The sequence below is a fragment of the Bubalus kerabau genome, chromosome 15 (genome assembly GCF_029407905.1).
Source record: "Bubalus kerabau isolate K-KA32 ecotype Philippines breed swamp buffalo chromosome 15, PCC_UOA_SB_1v2, whole genome shotgun sequence".
Classification (NCBI taxonomy): domain Eukaryota; kingdom Metazoa; phylum Chordata; class Mammalia; order Artiodactyla; family Bovidae; genus Bubalus; species Bubalus kerabau.
The window spans coordinates 29,961,669-29,981,876 of record NC_073638.1 but is presented as its reverse complement, the minus strand read 5'-3'; the positions used below and the strand labels follow the sequence as shown (position 1 = coordinate 29,981,876).

General features: G+C 45.2%; 1 long non-coding RNA gene across 1 annotated transcript in view; it reads right to left on the bottom strand.

Moving 5' to 3' along the window:
- Window positions 1–20,208, bottom strand: part of LOC129628822 (uncharacterized) — a 119,751-nt gene that overhangs the window by 65,974 nt on the left and 33,569 nt on the right. The gene's annotated exons all lie outside the window — the stretch shown is intronic.

Below are 20,208 nucleotides of genomic sequence, written 5' to 3'. Positions count from 1 at the left end.
ATCTCACATGCTGGTAAAGTAATGCTCAAAATTCTCCAAGCCAGGATTCAGAATACGTGAACCATGAACTTCCAGATTTTCAAGCTTGTTTTAGAAAAGGCAGAGGAACCAGAGATCAAATTGCCAACATCCAGTTGATCATTGAAAAAGCAAGAGAGTTCTTGAAAAACATCTATTTCTGTTTTATTGACTATGCTAAAGCCTTTGACTGTGTGGATCACAATAAACTGTGGAAATTCTTCAAGAGATGGAATACCAGACCACCTGACCTGCCTCCTGAGAAATCTGTATGCAAGTCAAGAAGCAATAGTTAGAACTGGACATGGAACAACAGACTGGTTCCAAATCGGAAAAGGAGTACATCAAGGCTGTATATTGTCACCCCGCTTATTTAATTTATATTCAGAGTACATAATGAGAAATGCTGGACAGGATGAAGCACAAGCTGTAATCAAGATTGCCAGGAGAAATATCAATAACCTCAGATATGCAGATGATACCACCCTTATGGCAGAAAGCAAGAAGAACTAAAGAGCCTCTTGATGAAAGTGAAACAGGAAAGTGAAAACGTTGGCTTGAAACTCAACATTCAGAAAACTAAGATTATGGCATCTGGTCCCATCACTTCATGGCAAATAGAGTGACAGACTTTATTTTGGGGAGCTCCAAAATCACTGCAGATGGTGACTGCAGCCATGAAATTAAAAGATGCTTGCTCCTTGGAAAAGTTATGACCAATCTAGACAGCATATTAAAAAGTAGAGACATTACTTTGCCAGCAAATGTCCGTCTAGTCAAAGCTATGGTTTTTCCAGTAGTCATGTATGGATGTGAGAGTTGGACTATTAAGAAAGTCTGAGCACTGAAGAATTGATGCTTTTGAACTGTGGTGTTGAAGAAGACTCTTGAAAGTCCCCTGGACTGCAAGGAGATCCAACCAGTCCATCCTAAGGGAAATCAGTCCTGAATATTCATTGGAAAGACTGATGCTGAAGCTGAAACTCCAATACTTTGGCCACCTGGTGCAAAGAACTGACTCATTTGAAAAGACCCTGATGCTGGGAAAGATTGAGGTCAGGAGGAGAAGGGGACGACAGAGGATGAGATGGTTGGATGGCATCACTGACTCAATGGGCATGAGTTTGAGTAAGCTCCAGGAGTTGGTGATGGACAGGGAAGCCTGGCGTGCTGCAGCCCATGGGGTCGCAAAGAGTCGGACACGACTGAGCCACTGAACTAACTGACTGACTGGTTCCCTGATCAAAGATCCAACCCCGGCCTCTTGAATTAGAAGCACAGAGTCTTAGCCACTGGACCACCAGGGAAGCCCCCTTCACCTCTGTGCCTCTTACTTGGCCCACACTTCTGCCCTCTGTGATGCCCGATTCCTATAGATTTCTTACACAGATTTGTTTTGGTATTGCTCTCCTTTCTCAGCATCCAGCTGATCCTGGCTCTCATGTTCTCCCCTCCCACCTCCAAGTGGCTCATGGAAAAATTTTTCTAATGGATGTAGCTTCTTTCAAAGAGCAATTGCAATGTGGGTTGTAATTGTAGTCATTTTCACTCCATTGTCTATGGTCAAGTTTGTTATAATTGCTCATTTTTAAATATTGTTCTCTAGAAATGGTGAGCGTTTGGGAGCAGCTAGAGGACAGGATCTGCACAGGTTTTCCTGTTCTTTGTTTAGCGGATAATTTTGAAGATATTTACGATTTCCTCCTTGCCATTTCCCTTCTCCCTTTCCTCCAGCCAATCAATTATTCCTGTTCTTCCTTGCTTCTGGGAGGGCAAAGACTGCTAGATATCATTTTATTCTTACTCTGGTAGTATCACAACCCCCACTTTCTGGCTGTGCTCATAGACATCCAGAATCATGACATTTGCCAGCCTTCCTCATTGTTAGATGTGGCCATGTGACCAAATTTGGTCCATTATGTATGAGCAGAAGTGAAGTACACTTCAAAGGAAGGGGTGTTTCCTTCCCTCTCCCTTCTTCCTCTGTATGGGCCCAGGGACATGATTGGGAGCTCTCAGGGACCATAAAAATAAGAGCAACATTCCTGGGAGTGACAGCAGAAAATCAAAAGGTGAATCCCCAGCCCCACATCAGCCCTGATGCCCATGTTCACGTTCATTCATGAGATAAAAATTAACTTTCATCATATTTAAGCCACTGTATTTTGGGTTCCACCCTTGAGAGTCCCTTGGACTGCAAGGAGATCCAACCAGTCCATCCTAAAGGAAATCAGTCCTGAATATTCATTGGAAGGACTGATGCTGAAGTTGAAACTCCAATACTTTGGCCACCTGATGCGAAGAGCTGACTTATTTGAAAAAACCCTGATGCTAGGAAAGACTGAAGGCAAGAGGAGAAGGGAACGACAGAGGATGAGATGGTTGGATGGCATCACCGACTCAATGGGCATGATTTTGTGTAAACTCTGGGAGTTGGTGATGGACAGGGAGGCCTGGCGTGCTGCAGTCCATGGGGTGGCAAAAGTCGGACACGACTGAGCGACTCAACTGTTACAACGTGCGTGCTTGCTCAGTCGCTTCAGTTGTGTCCAACTCTTTGCAACCCTATGGACTGTAGACCGCCAGGCTCCTCTGTCCATGGGGACTCTCCAGGTAAGACTACTGGAGTGGGTTGACATTTCCTCCTCCAGGGGACCTTCCCAACCCAGGGATGGAATCTTCGTCTCTTGTATCTCCTGCACTAGCAGGTGGATTCTCTACCACGAGTGCCACCTGGAAAACTCATATGTTAGAGAAACCAAACACAAATTCTTAACAATATTAATTTCTTAGGGTTGCCATAACAAAATGCCAGAGACCAAGTGGCTCAGACAACAGAAATTTACTTTCTCACAGTTCTGGGGGCTCGAAGTCTGCCGTCAAGGTGTCAGCAAGGTTGGTTTCCTCTAAGGTCTCTCTCCTTTGACTTGCAGATGGCCGCCTTCTTCTGGAATTTTCACATGGTTTCCCTCCTGTGCATGTCTGTGTTCAAATCTCTTGTCATGAGGGCACCAGTCTTATTGGGTTACAGCTCATCAGAAAGACCTTATTTTTAACATAATTATCTCTTTGAGGTCCTTATCTGTTGCATTGTGAGATACCAGGCCTGAGGACTTTAACACAGGAATTTTGCGGGGACACAATTCAGTCCATAACACCAATGAATACAGTACTCTTCCTGTATTCCTGGCTTCTGTTTTCCCAAGTGGATATGCTAGGTGTTCTTGGTAGAGAAGAGAGATGCTAGGAAGCACAGAAAGAGAGTCTCCTGGACTAAAAAGAGACTTCTCTTAGCCAGAGAGGTATAGAGGAGGAACTGCCAGCAGTGGGGGACATGTCCTGCTCCCCACTAGCTCCCCAACCAATGACCAGGTACGGGATTCCTGTACCTCAAACCTGAGCTCCAGGGGGTGGCCGGCAGCAGAGTAGCTCAAGGGAGCCTCAGCAGTGTGGAGGGCAAGCATGGCTGCCAAGAGGCCCGTCTCCTAGTGCCTGGGCTCCATATGTGACCTGGAATCTTTGTACTGCCTTGGGTACAAGACACCAAGATGACAAAGTTTCAGCTCCCACCAACCAGGCATAAACCGGGTTTGGCGTCTAACTGAAGTTGTTTTAGAGAAAATAAAGAAATGCATTATCTCTTATGTGTGAGTTTCCCTGGTGGCTCAGATGGTAAAGAATCCACCTGCAATGCAGCAGATACGAGAGATGTGGGTTCAATCCCTGGGTTGGGAAGATCCCCTGGAAGAGGGCCTGGCAACCCACTCCAGTATTCTGGCCTGGAAAATGCCATGGATTTTATCTCTTGTTATCTCTAATTAATTAAATAAAATCAGTGCATTGTATGTACTGGGGCCTGATGAAGAATCCATACAGAAGAGCATGCCTGAGGATCCGTGGGGGATTTGGAACAGGAACAAGAGCTCGTACACACACAGCCCCTCTTCCATCTTTATCCCCCTCAGCCTTCCCACCTGGACGGGACCTGGATGTGTCCCCCATCCTGAACTCCAGCGGGCATTCATCCCCTCACAAGAACACTGATTTCCTTAGCATGCTTGTGCTCTTGCCTTAAAAATCCCTACGACATCCTGCAGCCCAGACAGGGACTCTACTGACGTTTTTCTTTCTTTCTTCCTTTTTGTTTACTTTTTTCTTTTTGTTTTTGTCCTTTTTATAAATTTTTGGTGTTTTTCTAACTGAATGAAATGGGCCCTGCGTCAAGACACAAAAACAAGAAACACACAGTCGCTCAGAGTGGAATCACCTGGAGGAAGCTTCCTGAAGGCGGGTGCTGGGCTGGCTCCAGGGAGAGGAGGAAGATGTGGTTTGGAGCAGAGTGGTAGGAGAGATGGGGAGGGCCCAGGAGACAGGCAGCACCCCTGCCCTCTCAGGAGCCCGACATCAGGAGTGCTGTCCTCCTCCTGGTCATGATTTATTCAACTGCAGCTGTGACTGACTACATCCCAGGCAGCTGGTTTCCTCTCTGAGGACGCAGCGTGTGGATGGACCCTGAGCACAGCCTCTGGATAACAGACCTGAGCCACACAGGATGCTAGGACGGAGGCATGAGGGTCAGCCATCAGCCCATTTCACAGAGGACCACACTGAGGCCAGAGAGATGAAACACTTTGCCCAGGGTTTCCCAGGGCCAAGAACTGCTGGAGGACAAAAGAAGGAGACAACATGGCCCAAAAGGAACGACAGCATTTGTCCCCAGTCTGAGTGGGACATGTGTATTGCCATGGTTTAAGCCCCCACCTGAGGGCATGCCAACTGCTAGATAAGGAAATCCAGGCCTGGCTAGAAGGAAGCAATTGGATGAAATAGAAGAAAGTCATGCAGGAGCCAGACCTCTGAGGTTCTGTCCTTACACTCCAGAGCCAGGAAGCAAAGCTTGACCACCTGTGCCTCTGTGCCCCCATCTCTTAAGGCAGGGCGATAATAGCTCAGCTGTGTTTCTGCTCCACAGTCAAGATGATATTCTGGTCTGGTTTGAATCCCTGCCTCACCCCCCGTGAATTGGGCAATGGCTGTGGAACTACTAGAGGCTCAGTTTCCTCATCTGTAAAATGGAAACATCTTATCTACTTAAAGGGCTGCTGGAAGGACCAAATGTGATGTTGCCTAGGAAACAGAGCAGGACATAGATGTGAGCGGTCTGGGCTTTTGGGGTTTGGGGAACTTCACCCTTGCCTCACGTCAAGCCATGTACACCTTCCCATCCTAATCTATGGCTACTCGCTACCCCCCACCCCCAGCACTGCCACTTCATTCAACTCAGGCTGCTGTAACAAACTATCATAGATTAGGGGGAAAGGTGCTTAAACAATAGACATTTATCTCTCCCATTTCTGGAGGCTGCAAGTTCGAGATCAAAACACCGACAGATCCCCTGTCTGGCAAGAACGCTCTTCCTGATTCACAGATAGCTGTCTTCTCATTGTATCATCACCTGGCAGAGAGAGTTGAGAGAGGAAGTTAAGCTCATATCTTTTCTTGTAAAGGCTCTGTAAAAAGAGGTGACCACACACCTACAGTCAAGTAATCTTTGACAAAGAAGGCAAAAATATACAATGGAAAAAAGATGGTCTCTTCAGTAAGTGGTGTTGGGTAAGGTGAACAGCCACATGTAAATCGGTGAAGCTAGAACCTCCCTCACACCATACACAAAAATAAACTCAAAATGGATTAAAGACTTAAATACAAGACATGACACCATAAAACTCCTAGAAGAGAACATAGGCAAAAACCTTCTCTGACATAAATTGTAGCAATGTTTTCTTAGGTCAGCCTCCCAAGGCAACAGAAATAAAAGCAAAAATAAACAAATGAGACCTAATCAAACTTACGAGCTTTTGTACAGCAAAGGAAACCATCAGCAAAATGAAAAGCCTACCTCGGACTGAGAGAAAATGCAAATGATGCAACCAACAAGGGCTTCATTTCCAAAATATACAAACAGCTCATACAACACAACAGCAACAAAACAAGCGACCCGATCTGAAAATGGCATGAAAAGATGCTCACCATCTTAGTTATTATAGAAATGCAAATCAAAGCCACAATGAGATACCACCTCACACTGGTCAGGACTGTTTAGTCACCAAGTGGTATCTGACTCTTTTGCCCTCCAGGCTCCTCTGTCCATGGGATTTTTCAGGCAAGACGACTGGAGTGGGTTGCCATTTCTTTCTGCAGGGTATCTTTCCAATCCAGGGATTGAACCCATGTCTCCTGCATTGGAAGGTGGATTCTTTACCACTGAGCCACCAGGGAAGCCCCCTGGTCAGAATAGCCATCTTTAAAAAGTCTACAAATAATAAACGCTGAAGAGGCTGTGGAGAAAAGAGAACCCTCCCACACTGTTGGTGGGAATGTAAATTGGTTCAGCCACTATGACAACAGTATAGAGGCTCCTCAAAAAACTAAAACTAGAGTTACCATAATCCGGGAGTCTTACTCCTGGCCATATATCCAGACAAAACTATAATTCAGAACGATGCATGCAGCCCTGTGTTCACGGCAGCGCTATTCACAATAGTCAAGACTTGGGAACAACCTAAATGCCCATCAGTAGATGAATGGATAAAGATGATGTGGTATATACATGCAATGGTATAATATTCAGCCATTAAAAAAGAATGAAATAATGCCACTTTCAGCAACATGGATGGACCTAGAGATCATCATACTAAGTGAAGTAAGTCAGGAAGAGAAAGACAAATATCATATGATATCAATTATATGTGGAATATAAAATATGACACAAATGAACTTACCTACAAAACAGAAGCAGATTCACAGACATACATAGAGAATGGAGGTTGCCAAGGGTTGGGGGATGGATTAGGAGTTTGGGTTTGGAATCAACAGAAGCAAACTGTAATATGTAGAGTGGATAAACAACAAATCCTACTGTACAGTACATATATTCAATATCCTCTGATAAACCATAATGGAAAAGAATATGAAGAAGGTATGTGTATGTGTAACTGAATCCCTTTGCTATATAGCAAAAATTAACACAACATTGTAAATCAACCATACTTCATTAAAATAAATAAAAAATTGAAAAGAAAAATTGATATTTTTGCAGTGGAGAAAGCTGGCAGACTCTATCCTAACCAAGTGAACGAAATTCAATTCCCCAATAACGGCACAACCCGACGTAAGGTGCATCCTGAAGTGATGGACTGAGAGGGACAGAACACCAGCTCCGCAGTATTACTGCCGGAAGCGCATAAACGGAGTCTAATTATGAAGAAACACCAGATTAAATGACAGCGACAAAGTAACAGCCCCTACACTCTTAAAAAAATGAATAGCAGTAGGGATGGAGAAAAAGTAGGCCAGTTCATGAAATAATTAGAAAATAAATCTAACAGCGTTCTCTACTGTATGTAGCGTTCACTATGAGCTCTGCAGGGGTGGCAGAGAAAGGTACACAGTTAGAGACCTGTTTATGCCTAAATTTTCTCTGCATAAATGCTCAAGAAACTGATAACATTGGTTATCTCTGGAGGAGGGAGGTGGAGAATTGGATTTGGAGACAGCATGGTTTTTCACTATAACCTTTTCATCCTACTTGAGTTTTTAAAATGATTTAAGTATGTCATTTGTTTAAAGTTTTATTTGTTTAATCATCTTATTTATTTGCTTACTTTTGGCTGTGCTGGGTCTTTGTTGCTGCGCTGGCTTTCTCTAGTTGCAGCGAGTAGGGGGCTGTGCCCTGTTGTAATGCATGGGCTTCTCATTGTGGTGTCTTCTCTTGTTGCAGAGCATGGGTTCTAGGGCACACAGGCTTCTGAAGTTGCAGCACAAGAGCTCTAGAGCACAGGCTCAGTAGTTGTGGTGCACGGGCTTAATTTTTCCACGGCATGTGGGATCTTCCCAGACCAGGGATTGAACCCGTGTCCCTTGCAACGGCAGGTGGATTCTTTACCACTGAGCCACCAGGGAAGCCCTAAAGTTTTCTATTTTTAAGTTAATTTTAAAAGGTAGCTCCCAAAGATAATATTAAGTAGAAGAAAACAAACACAACAGAGTACATTTCATATGATTCCACCTATATTCATTGCAAAAAAAAAGAAAATCAATCCATGTAATAAAAGTCAGGCTAGGAGACTCACATTTCCCAATTTCAAATCATATACAAAGCAACAGTAATCAGAACAGAGTGGTACTGGGACTTCCCTGATGGTCCAGGGTAGCAGAATGGGAAATGAAGTAATCACGGATGACTTCAGGGATTTTGGCTTAAGTGATTGTGCTGATGGGGGGTCCCATTTATCCAATGGGAAAGACTGGAGGTCAGTTTAGAATATATCAGATTTGAGATCTCCAAGTGGCTACACAATAGTAATAGTTGATCAGTGGGTAGGAGCTCAGGAAACAGTCTTGACTGAAGTTATAAACATGCTTTTCATTTTTGCAAGAGGGAAACATTTAACAATATAATTTGAATTAGACATTTAGTAATAATATTTAAAGGCACTCAAATCCTAAGAAATTTGATTGATCAAACCCATGTAAAATGACATTTGTATAAATCACTCATTGAAGCATTGTTTGTAAATCACCTAAACAGTCACTGATACGGGACTGGTTGGCTTCCCAGGTGGCAAGAATTCACCTGAAAATGTAAGAGATGCAGCTTTGATCCCTGGGTTGGAAGATCCCCTGGAGGAGGAAATGACAACCCACTCCAGTATTCTTGCCTGGGAAATCCCATGGATAGAGGAGCCTGGTGGGATACAGTCCATGGGGTCACAAAGAGTTGGACACAACTGAGCGCATGCACACACACACACACACACACACACACACACACACGGAGCTGGTTAAATAGACTGTAATATGACCACAAATGAACTACAAAATCATTGATAAGAGAATAAGTCAACTTTATATGTCCTAATATAGGATGACCTTCAAGAGAGATCATTCAGTTAAAAAGTAAGATGAACAGCAAAATGTATATAAAAGGCTACATTTGTGTGTTCTCCATATTTCTTCAAAAAACAGATTTGCTATGTTATATTCATGGGTTATTTCTGGAAAGATACATAACTGCCAGGGCCTGCCCACTGGCTCAGTGGTAAAGAATCCACGTGCAATGCAGGAGCTGCAAGAGACCTAGGTTTGATCCCTGGATCAGGAGGATCTGCGGGAGGAGAGCATGGCAACCCACTGCAGTATTCTTGCCTGGAGAATCCCAGGGACAGAGGAGTCTGGCAGGCTACAGTCCAAGAGTCAGACACAACTAAAGCGACTTAGCACACATACATCACACTATTGCTAACAACTGGTAGCAATGACTAGGGGACAGAAGTTGATAAAGATTTACTTTCTACTCCATGTTCTTCCATATAACTGAATTTAGAACAATATACATGCATTACAATAGGGCTTCCCTGGTGTCTCGGTGATAAAGAATCCACCTAAAATGCAGGAGATGTGGTTTGATCTCTGGGTCAGGAAGATCTCCTGGAGAAGAAAATAGCAACCCATGCCAGTGATCTTGCCTGGGAAATCCCATGGACAGAGAAGCCTGGAGGGCTACAGTTCATGGAGTCACAAAAGAGTCAGACACAACTTAGCAACTAAACAACAACACCGTGCATTACAAACATTTTAAGTATTTAAATTTTTTAAAACGTGGTTTGGGTGGGGGGAGGAAGTCACTCGGGTAGCAGTACGGAGCAACAACTGGAAGCAAGAGAACCATTAACTGGCTACTGGAATAATCCAAGCGAGAGAAGATGTGTCCCAAGACTAGAGCTGTGTCCATGAGGATGGGAAGGAAGAGTTGGCTCCAAGAAGCATTTTACAGGTATAATTCAAAGTCTGGTTATGGGGGTAAAAACAAGAGAGAATAACTCCCAGGATCTGGGCTAAGAAGGATTTTGTACCCAGAGTTACTCCACTCAGGTCTATCTATTCCTCCAATAGCTCCTGGAAGGGTGCGTGGACAGAGATCTTCCTGGGCAAGCTGAAGAGAGAGGCTCAGGGCATGCCTAGGTGAACGGAGCTCCAGCTACCGCCACTGCTTCCCCACCATCCCCCCACACACACATACACACTCTCACCATTTCATGGACTCCAGGACTGCACCTCATACTCTCATAAGAGAAGCTGAAATATTAATACATACCTTCCTATAGGCGGTGCACTTTGGAAGAAAGAATACCCGTCAACATTCTCCTTCTTTCCTTCCTGCCAAGGAGCAGCAGAAATGCCTCCAACATAAAAAATATATATATTTGATTTTTTTTTCATTTTCCCCCATCTAAGAGCTGAATGTCCCCCTCTTAGAGGAAATTCCTCCTACTTTGCAGTATAGCCTGACCCAGAGTAGCTGCAGATGCTCGATTTGCATGCCGCAATTCTATTGGCTGAAGCCAGCTGGCAATGGGATGTTGGATAATTGTCAGCTTCTTCAGAAGGAGTGAGCTTGCAAAGCAGGAGACAACAGTTTGCTTACGAAGCAGCTTTGCCCAAGATGTGTCCTGGCTGCGGAAAGTTAAGATGGAGGCGACCTCAGAGAGCTATGGGACCTATGACTGTATTTTTTTTTGTTTGTTTTCCCCAAAAGCCAATAAAAAAAAAAATGCTAACTCTGCTCACATTCCACAAGAATGAGTCTTGTTTATCCCTAGGCACAGCAGTACCTGCCAAAAAACTGCTAATTCGATTTCCCTTTACTGGAGAGACTGAGTCAGGACTCAGCAGGGACTATTCTCACCTCTCAGACAGCCCTTTCTGGGCCTGCCCCAACTTTGAGCAAACTGAGGTCAGCCAAGACAAAGCCCCCGAGACTGAGCCTGAAAGTCCAGGTAACCCCACATCCCATGCTCTCAAACATCTCTGCCAGGCGCTGCTGCCCAGGAGATGGGCATGAGCAGGATCCCACAAGTGGGCAGGTCCTGACCTTCCTGGGGGACTCCAGCCCTCTGCTTTGGAAACCAGCAACCCACCTCACCACTCCCAACCACCGATGAGAGAGGAGGGAGCCCCGGTAGCCCCTCACATACAAGGATTACATCCTCAGTCTTTCTGACTCACTGCCCAACCCATCACTATATTAACCATGCATTTTACTTTCTGTATTCTGATGCTTAGATATCTGGGGTGACTGCTCCTCTCATGGTCCGCCAATTCCTGGAGGTAGTAAACCATTCACGCACCCGTGCACCTTTCAAATATAAAACAACCACTTCAATCAACCAATCTAATCAACCAAGCTAATTCAATTAACCAATCAGATTTGAGGGCACCCACACCCTCAACCATCTCCTATATCAGGCTCTCACACTCCAGATCACTAGCCATCTGGCTTCATCATCTCACAGCCAGGTGCGAGCCAACTGGAAACACCCTCGTGCCCCAGAGTGCCCACTGAGATGATTCAAACTAGCCAACCCTAAACCTGTTAATATTGCCTCATCTAGTCCTTCCCACAGAAACCACAAGAAAAACTCTTGCCCACAGTTTCCCCTTTTCCTCTGCCTCCTGACTAGTGCCAGTATTTCCCAGTGGGCTCCCCACCACCCCTGCCTCTGTGAGTGGTGTGCAGTCCTCTCGCAATCTATGACTATAGCCAACTGCCTTTTCAGTGGTAGTCATCCCCTCATGGCTGGCCCTCCATACCTAACAATAAAACCTATATTTTTAAACAACAACCTCAGACCTCAGCTTCCACCAGCTTTTAGAACTGTTCTCCCCAAGTGACCTTCCTGTTGCTAAATCTCTTGAATACATTTCGGTCTTTACTTGCACCACTGACCTCTTGCCCATTTCTGGGGTGTGGCTCTCTCCTCGCTCTCTCATCCTTCTGACACTCCTTCTCACATTGCTCTGTGGCTTAAACACCAGTGCTCCTTCAGGTCCTGTCCTGAGTTCTGTATTCTGCTAGGCCTGCAATGCCCCCTGGGCACTCATCACCCCCTATTTGCCAACACCTACCAAATATCTGCCCTCTACTCAGACCATGCTCCTCAGCCCTAGCCTGGACCTCTCCGCTGCTTATCCACAGGATCTCAGACCCAACAGGGCTGACACTGAACTCAAGATCTTTTGCCTCAAAAGAGAAAAACAAATATCACATATTAACACATACATATGGAAGCTAAAAAAAATGGTATTGATGAAACTATTTGCAGGGCAGCAACAGAGACCCAGACAGGGAGAACTGACTTGTGCACAAAACTGGGGAAGGAAAAGGAAGGCTGAACTGACAGAGTAACAGTGAAACATACACATTCAGTTCAGTTCAGTCACTCAGTCGTGTCTGACTCTCTGTGACCCCATGAATTGCAGCACGCCAGGCCTCCCTGTCCATCACCAACTCCCGGAGTTCACTCAGACTATGTCAAATGAATAGCCAGTGGGAATATGCTGTCTGATGCAGGCAGCCCAACCTGGTACTCTGTAAAAACCTAGAGGGGTGGGAGGTGGGAGAGAGGTTTAAGAAGGAGGGGACATATGCACACCTTATGGCTGATTCATGTTGATGTATGGCACAAACCAAGACAGCACTGTAAAGCAATTATCCTCCAATTAAATAATTTTTTAAAGGACCTTTTGCCCCAGAGTTGCTTGATCTCTTCTTTCAGAGCAACCACACCACTGGTAGTTCTTGTCAGACCTCAAACACATCTACGAAGTGCCCAGGTCCTGTGACTTCTCCCATGTGCATCTCCTTCATCTGTCCCACTTTGCCCATCTATCCCCACAGTTCCTGCCCCATTTCAGGCTCTCGTCCCCCTCAACCCAACTCCTATGCTCCCATTTGAGCTGCATCCATTCTTGTGCATCCTTCCAATCCCACACCATCACTTCAGTTTCCACTCCTCTCTTCAGAATGCAAGTCTCATCAAACTTCTCCCTGGCCTCAGAGTCTGCCATGGCTCCCCACTGCTAACAGGATAAAGGCTAAAACCTTTAGCCTTATAAATCTAGTCTCCTGTCATCTGGCTTCTTCTCTCTCCCCCGCCACACCTCAGGCACCATCACTCCACCCACTCCATGCTCGAACTACACAGAACTTCAGAATGTGCAGTTTCCCAGACACTGTTAAGGCCTCCATGCCTGTATTTCTGTCAGAAATGCCCTTCTTCTTCTTTCCAGAGAAACAACCACTACTTTCTCCCAAACCCTCCTGGGACTTTCCTCCTTTTCTGCCCGAAAAACAGCACCAACAATACTTGATTGCTCTTATTTCTTTTTCTTTTAACTGTATGTATTTTATTTTTTGGCTGGCTGTGCTGGGTCTTTGTTGCTGCACGTGGGCTTCTCCGTAGTTGTGAAGAGCTGGGGCTATTCTCTGGTTGCAGTGACCAGGCTTCTCATTGCGGTGGTTTCTCTTGTTTCACAGCACGGGTTCTAGGCACGCAGGCTTCAGTAGCTGTGACTGGTAGGCTTAGTTGCCCCGTGGCATGTGGGATCTTCCCAGATCAGGGATCGAACTCATGTACCCTGCGCTGGCGGGCTGGTTCTTAAACCACTGGACCACCAGGGAAGTCCCTCTTATTTCTTTTCATATTCACTCAAAAATATTTACTGAGATCTATTTTGTCCTAGGACCTGGGGGCCCTTGAGATACAGCAGTAAATAAGACACAGATGGGCCCTCAAGGAAGTATCTATCACACTAAAACCATTTGGTGCCGTTTCAGGGCTCCAAAGAGCTCTGGCCCCGCAGTAGTGGCTGGTTTTCCCCAGGCTTGCTGTTGGATATGCACAAGCATAGCCATTTCACTGCCTTTTTATGTTTCATGCAAGACCTGAACCTGGCCAAAGCAACCCAGACAGTGAAATTCTTTCCTTTTTACATACCATTTCCCGTGTCACCCACACCAGCAGTAAGATCCCTTCTACTTCTCTAAACACCCATACCACCTTTTTGTGAAATGGAATATCTCCTGCCATATCTATAAATAAGAATGTCAGAGCCATCCGAGATTCTGGCCCTCCAAATGTGAATTTCTGAACCGGGAGTGCCCCCCAGAGAACAATGCCTGCGATATAGCTGCCACCATTCCCTACAAATGGGAGGGGCGAGGGTTGGGGTGGATATGAAAATGCAGGATGCTAGCCCCAGATAGCTGAGATGCATATGAAACAGATGAGTTTAGTCAGCTCAGACGCTTGCATCTTCCCATACATAGAAGAGCGCTAAATTCCTAGAGATAACTGATTTTCTTTGTTGTTCAGTTGCTAAGTCATGTCTGACTCTTTGTGACCCCATGGACTGCAGCACGCCAGGCTTCCCTGTCCTTCACTATCTCCCAGAGTTTGCTCAAACTCATGTCCATTGAGTCAGTGATACCGTCCGACCATCTCACCCTCTGTCACTTCCTTCTCCTCCTCCCCTCAACCTTTTCCAGCATCAGGGTCTTTTCCAATGAGTTGACTCTTCACATCAAGTGAAGAATATTAGAGCTTCAGTATCAGGCTAAAATATTAGAGCTTCAGTATCAGTCCTTCCAATGAATACTCAGGGTTGATTTCTTTTAGGATTGACTGGTTTGATCTCCTTGCTGTCCAAGGGACTCTCGAGAGTCTTCTCCAGCACCACAAGTCAAAAGCATCAATTCTTCAGTGCTCAGCCTTCTTTATGGTCCAATTCTCACATCCATACATGACTACTGGAGAGAAGAGCGCTAATTCCTGGAGATATCTGGTTTTCCTTAATTAACAGTAATCTCTGATGTTCAGACTATCTGCCCCCTTTGCTGTAAACGTCTTTAAAACCTGACTCCTTCCCCACCTCCCTGAAGCAGTTTTTCAGGGCTACCTGAGATGCTGCCTCCCGGGCTTGAAGTCCTAAAACTTCCCACCGCTTAAACACAACTCTCAACTTTCAGGTTGTGACTTTTTTTTTCAGTTTAGCCAATTTTAGAGCAATCCATGTTGACTGCCACCTTTCCTCCAGTTGCCTGGCACAGGCCAGCCCCACACTATCTGTATCTTCCCACATCCACTTTGCTTTGAGTCTCTACCTTCGTTTATCCCCTCTCCTCGATCTTAAATGCCCTTTCTTCTCTTCACCTGGTGTATTTGTTATATGTGGCTGTGTAACAAACCACTCAGAGTAGTAACTAAAGGCAATAACAATTCTGGGTATCAGCAGTTTGGTCAGGGGTCAGCAGGGACAGCTCATCTGTGCTCCATACAGACTTGCAGGGCTCACGCACGCATTTGCAGTCGGTTTACAGGTGGCCTAGGAGTCGGATAATCCTAGAATGACTCACTCAGTGCCTAGCAATTCAGGGGGCTGTTAGCTAGAGCATTTGAGTTCAGGTCTCTCCATGTGGCTAGCATGGGCTTCTTCACATGGCAGCTAAATTCCAAGAGGCAAGCCCTCAGGAAGTCTCTGCCTGAATCACATCTGTTCAGATCCCATTGGCCAAAACCTGTCATGTGGCTGAGCTCAGAATCAATACGGAAGAGGTATGACTCCCTGGGGAGCCATCAACTGAGCAAATGTACCACAGTCTGTCCTCTACTACTAATGATGTTCTAGGTGGCATCAGTTAGGATTACATATGTGTTTGTGAGCATGTGGCAGGTCAACTTGGGGCTAGCTTATCCCAAATGGTTGTTGATATAAACTGAGGCACCTCGGTTCTCCATGTGCTTGCTCAAACTTTCTCTTGTGGCAACTGAATTCCAAGAAGGCTAGTCCCAACACACAAACACTTGTGAAGCTTCTGCTTGCGTCACATTTGCTGATAGCCCATTGGCCAAAGCAAGACACATGCCAAGTCCAGAGTCAATGCAGAAGGGGATCACAAGGAGGCATGGAAATCAGGATGGATGATTCACTGAAGGTCAGTAATGTAAGAACCTACCATGCTTTTCCCCTATTGCTTTCTAATTATCTATTTACCATTTCCATATCCCCACTTGGACAACTCTTCCAAGGCAGAGACTGTGCTCTATTGATCTTTGTATTCCCAGGGTCTAGCCCTGTGCCTTAAACATTGTGCCTAGAGCAATAATGTCTTTTAATTATTTGATTAATTTCACACATTTTGTTTATTCATTCATCAGTTCATGGACTTTTCTGTTGTTTCCACTTTTTGGAAACTATGAACATTGCTATTAACATTTGAATAAGTTTTTTTGTTTTTTTTAAAAATGAAATAAATGAGTATTTTTAATGATAAAGGGTACAATTCACAAAGAAGATAGATATCATAAACTATTGGATACCTAACAACAAAGAAACAAAGATGCATAAAGTAAAAATCAGAAGAAATATAAGGGAAAAGAAAAAATATATAATCGTAGTGAGACATATTAACAATTCTCTAAGAATATTTTATCAAGTGCAGAAAAAATAAGAATAGGAGCATCTTGAATGATGTCATTAATAATTTAAATATGATAGATTTACATTTATATTAATTTATATTATTTTATATCCTACACAAATATATTTAAAATTTTGTATCTTATACATTGTTATTAGATGTCCAAAGGACATTTAGAAAAACTGGCAGAAAGATACACATTACTATTAATTATTTGATCAAACATTCATGAATAAAGGTTCTTAAATGTTGAAAATGTGATCTTCATCGGTGCTTGGACCTCTGCCCTGCATTCTAAGAGAAACTTCCCTTTTTTGTCATACTCTCCAAGCAAACATGCAGTTAGTTTTTCAGGGCATAACCTCACTCTGGGAGTTGACCTCAACTAGAGAATAGGAGAGGCAGAAGAGTGTCAAGCAGTTCCAAGACTTTTTAATTTCATAGACTAGTCATATTTCCAAAGAAGCTGGAGGAGCAACAGAAAATTACCACTTTTATTTTTGTGCCTAGAAGGGACATTAAAAACACACCATCTACCACCAGTGGTTCAAAAAAGTAGAAAGGTATACGCTTAGAACAAGAGTACAGACCATCCCAAGGAAGGGCCAGTGTGTAGCCTCAATTAGACCAAAATTAGGACTCAACAGTATGTGTTGTCTTGATATCTGATCAAATTGTGGGGGGCTCAAGTGATCTAACCACAAATTCTATTTCCCAGTTTTTAGCTTCTGTTGATAAGTTCCTCTAGTCAATTAACCATCTTTTTTCCTTCTTGTCCCCGAGAATCAGCCCTGCCAGTCCACAGAATTATTCAAACCAGCCAATCATATCCTCTTGCGGGAAATGAGCATTCCACCCTTTGGATACCACAAAGCCTCCCAGAGCTCCTGTTTGTTTACTATTCGAGTGCAGCTCCTGAGTGGCAGGGTCTGGCATGTGGTGTCTTTCTCTGGGCTGTAAGTACAGGTGACTAATAAACTGCTGTTTATTAGTCAATCACATCTGTACAGTGTCAGGGTCAGACATGGACTATTTTTGCCATATCAGTAAACAAGGATATCAAATTCATGCATGCTCAGTCATGTCTGACTCTTTACCACCCCATGAACTATAGCCCACCAGGCTTCTCGGTTCATGGGATTATCCAGTCAAGAATACTGGAGTGGGTTGCCATTTCCTCCTCCAGGGGATCTTCCCAACCAGGGACTGAGCCTGCGTCTCCTGCAGCTCCTGCAGCTCCTGAATTGGCAGATGGCTTTGTTACCACTACCACTTCTTTACCTGGGAAGCCCCTCAGTCATCAGCCATCACAGCCCTCCAAGGTGAGCTAGTGAGCCCTAAGGGCACTCAGGAAGGAAAAGAATACCTGCCATCAGACTACAGCCACCCCCTATGGTGGGCCCTGAGGAAAGGATGCTCAAGATGTGAAAACACAGGTTACTGGCCCCAGAGAGCTGGGATGTACCTGAAAGCAATAATTTCAGTGAGTAAGCCCAGACTCTTGCGCCTTCCCATACACAGAAAAGCGCTAAATTCCTTAACTTGGGGATTCTGATTTTCTTTAATTAACAATAATCTTTTGATGTTCAGACTGCCTGCCAAACTTCTCTATAACCTGGCTCCTCCCCTTGCCTCTTCTGAGCAGTTCTCTCAGGGTCACTTGTGATGCTGTCTCCCGTGCTTGAAGTCCTAAAAATTCTCACCAAATAAAACGGAACTCTTAACTTTTAGGTTGTGACTATTTTGTTAAGTCAACAGGTTTCACGTGTTTGACCATCTCTGAAACCCTAGGACGGGAATCTGGGAATTCTCCCTTACCAGCAGAGTGAAGGGGAGGCGATCAAAACAATGTAGCAGCCTGACAGGTATGTTCAGAGTACTCCATAACCTCCTTGTTCTTTCCATGTCATCCGGGACCAGTGAAGTCAGTCCAGCAGAAGGCTGAAGACCCGCCCTGGAAGGAGTGGAGCACGCTGTACCTGGAGTCAGAAGATCTGCAGTCTAGCTTGTCTTGGCTGTGTTTCAAAATATTTGTCTGACCTTTGACAGATCATTATCCTTTTGGGGCCTCATTTTCCAGCTACAAAATGACGAGATAGCTTCTGCCACCTTTGTGATTTTATAAAGACAATCAGATGAAATCAGGAAATAGAGTGAATGGCTGGTAGACCCTTTGTTAGCCTAAAGGAAGGTGCATTTTGAGAGGAGCATTACTCCATGTATCTTCAGATGGGGCACCCAGAGGTGATGGGAGAGGAAAGACCTAAGGGACAGCATTACTCCATGTATCTTCAGATGGGGCACCCAGAGGTGATGGGAGAGGAAAGACCTAAGGGACCTGCAGGGCAGCCACAGTAAGTCGGGAAATCTTGCCTTGAGGGGATAAACCGTTCCTTCCTGCTTTCAGCACTCCTATCCTGTGCCATTAGAAAATGGGAGTTTTTAAATCTCCTCCCCATCAGGACCCTGTGTTCCATCCCAGCCCCTAAATGGATCATCTGAGCCATTCACTCCATCCAGTCAGACACCTTGGTTTAGCAGACACACTGTTGCCACACTCCCCTCCCCTTCCTGAAGTAAAGTGCCTGGGGACCCAGAAAATAGGCCAGGTCCTTGAAACCTTATCAAAATAGCACAGCCAGGCCTTCCATCCAGCAACACTCAGCGACTGGGCCTGTCCAGGGTCTGTTGTTAAGGGGCCTGTGGGTATCCTCATGTGTTGCCCAAAGGGAAAAAGAACCATCTCCAACCCCATGGGGGTAGGAGACAGGGTTAGGCTGAAGCAAAAGCAACTAAAGCAACTGTGTTTTGATAGGAAAGATCCTTGGATTGAGAACCAGAAAGCTGGTGAGCAGGAAAGAAGACAGAGTGGAGTGCCAAGGAGGAGGCTAGCATGTCCAGAATGCAGCAGGAAGAATGGGAAAGATGAGGTGGTGGTGGAGGTCGGCCGCCAGGGGCAGGACATCCAGGGACTTAAAAATTACCCTCCAGGGCTCTCCTGGTGCTCCAACGGTTAAGAATCTGCCTTGCAATACAGAGGACACTGGCTCAACCCCTGGTCCAGGAAGACTCCAGGTTCCACATGCCACGGAGCAACTAAGCCTGCGCACCACAACTACTGAGCCTGCGCTCTGAAGCCCTCAAGCTGCAACTACTGAGCTCATGAGCTGGAACTACTGAAGCCCTCTGTCTCTAGAGCCGGTGCTCCACAACAAGCGAGGCCATCGCAATGAGAAGCCCACACACCACAACCAGAGAAAGTCTGTGCGCAGCAACAAAGAGCAGCCAACATTAAATCCATAAATACTTTTTTAAAAAATTACCCTCCAGACAATGAGAAGCCAGGTCATCTCATCTATGAAAAGGGATGGTCTGCAGTTCCCAGGTCCTGGGAGCCTGTGAAATGTAGACTTGGGCAGCCCTACTACTAGGCTAGGGAAATCCCAGGTGGGCAGGAGCAGCTACATTTCTCATAAAGTGCTCCAGGAGCTCCTGCTATTTACCAGAGCCAAGGCTCCGTGGATTGGACCATCTGTGAGGCTTGTTCCAGTTAGAAAGTTCCATCACTCTAAGTGCTGGGAGGCCACCTAACCTCCAAGGGAGGGAGAAGGAAGTGAATCTCCCACTTGCTAGCCCAGGGATGGCTTCCAACAGTACCATTACAGTAATGGAAACTGCAGAGAAGGTGCCAACACGGATCTCTGCGAATAATTAGAATGGGGGGGGGGGGGGCAGGGTCAGCCCACAGGATGTCCCAACCAGAATTCACAAAGAGGCCACAAGGAGACAAATTAATCAAATAAACCTTTGTTCCAAAAAAAAAAAAAAAAAAATTGGAGACACAAGTCATCAGCACTGGCTATTAAAAA